This window comes from Arachis hypogaea, chromosome 4 (genome assembly GCF_003086295.3).
Source record: "Arachis hypogaea cultivar Tifrunner chromosome 4, arahy.Tifrunner.gnm2.J5K5, whole genome shotgun sequence".
NCBI lineage: Eukaryota > Viridiplantae > Streptophyta > Magnoliopsida > Fabales > Fabaceae > Arachis > Arachis hypogaea.
The window spans coordinates 23,271,687-23,272,957 of NC_092039.1; the positions used below are offsets into that span (position 1 = coordinate 23,271,687).

A 1,271-nucleotide genomic window follows, 5' to 3' on the forward strand; every position below is an offset into this window, starting at 1 on the left:
TCCATGAAGAATTATAGGTGTTACCATAGGGTTCTCCTAGGTAATTCACCTCTTCCATTGAAGGGTTCTCAGGATCATAAGCTTCTTCCTCAGATGAAGCCTCCTTAGTACTGCTTGGTGCATTTTGCATTCCAGACAGACTCTGAGAAATCAAATTGACTTGTTGAGTCAATATCTTGTTCTGAGCCAATATGGCATTCAGAGCATCAATCTCAAGAACTCCTTTCTTCTGACTAGTCCCATTGTTCACAGGATTCCTTTCAGAAGTGTACATGAATTGGTTATTTGCAACCATTTCAATGAGCTCTTGAGCTTCTGTAGGCGTCTTCTTCAGATGAAGAGATCCTCCAGCAGAGCTATCCAAGGACATCTTGGATAGTTCAGAGAGACCATCATAGAAAATTCCTATGATGCTCCATTCAGAAAGCATGTCAGATGGACATTTTCTGATTAATTGTTTGTATCTTTCCCAAGCTTCATAGAGGGATTCTCCATCCTTTTGTCTAAAGGTTTGGACTTCCACTCTAAGCTTACTCAATTTTTGAGGTGGAAAGAACTTTGCCAAGAAGGCATTCATTAGCTTTTCCCATGAGTCCAGGCTTTCTTTAGGTTGTGAGTCCAACCATGTCCTAGCTCTGTCTCTTACAGCAAAAGGGAATAGCATAAGTCTATAGACCTCAGGGTCTACCCCATTAGTCTTGACAGTGTCACAGATTTGCAAGAATTCAGCTAAAAACTGATGAGGATCTTCCTATGGAAGTCCATGGAACTTGCAATTCTGTTGCATTAGAGAAACTAATTGAGGCTTAAGCTCAAAGTTGTTTGCTCTAATGGCAGGGATAGAGATGCTTCTCCCATAGAAATCAGGAGTAGGTGCAGTAAAGTCACCCAGCACCTTCCTTGCATTGTTGGCATTGTTGTTGTTTTCGGCTGCCATGGCTTCTTCTTCTTTGAAGAATTCGGTCAGGTTCTCTAAAGAGAGTTGTGCTTTGGCTTCTCTTAGCTTTCTCTTCAAGGTCCTTTCAGGTTCAGGGTCAGCTTCAACAAGAATGCCTTTGTCTTTGCTCCTGCTCATAAGAAAGAGAAGGAAACAAGAAGATGTGGAATCCTCTATGTCACAGTATAGAGATTCCTTTAAGTGTCAGAGGAAAAGAAGAGTAGAAGACAGAAGTGGAAAATCCGAACTTATCAGAGAAGAATGAGTTCGAATTTTGCATTAAGAAATATTGTTAGTTCATAAATAGAAGGATGTAAGAAGAAGGGAAGTAATT

At 40.6% G+C, this 1,271-nt stretch overlaps 1 non-coding gene across 1 annotated transcript; it reads left to right on the top strand.

Moving 5' to 3' along the window:
• Positions 1–428: 428 nt before the first annotated feature.
• Positions 429–532, top strand: LOC112799432 (small nucleolar RNA R71). The gene has a single exon (XR_003201014.1). It is a non-coding gene; the product is annotated as a small nucleolar RNA R71 (small nucleolar RNA).
• Positions 533–1,271: the final 739 nt, after the last annotated feature.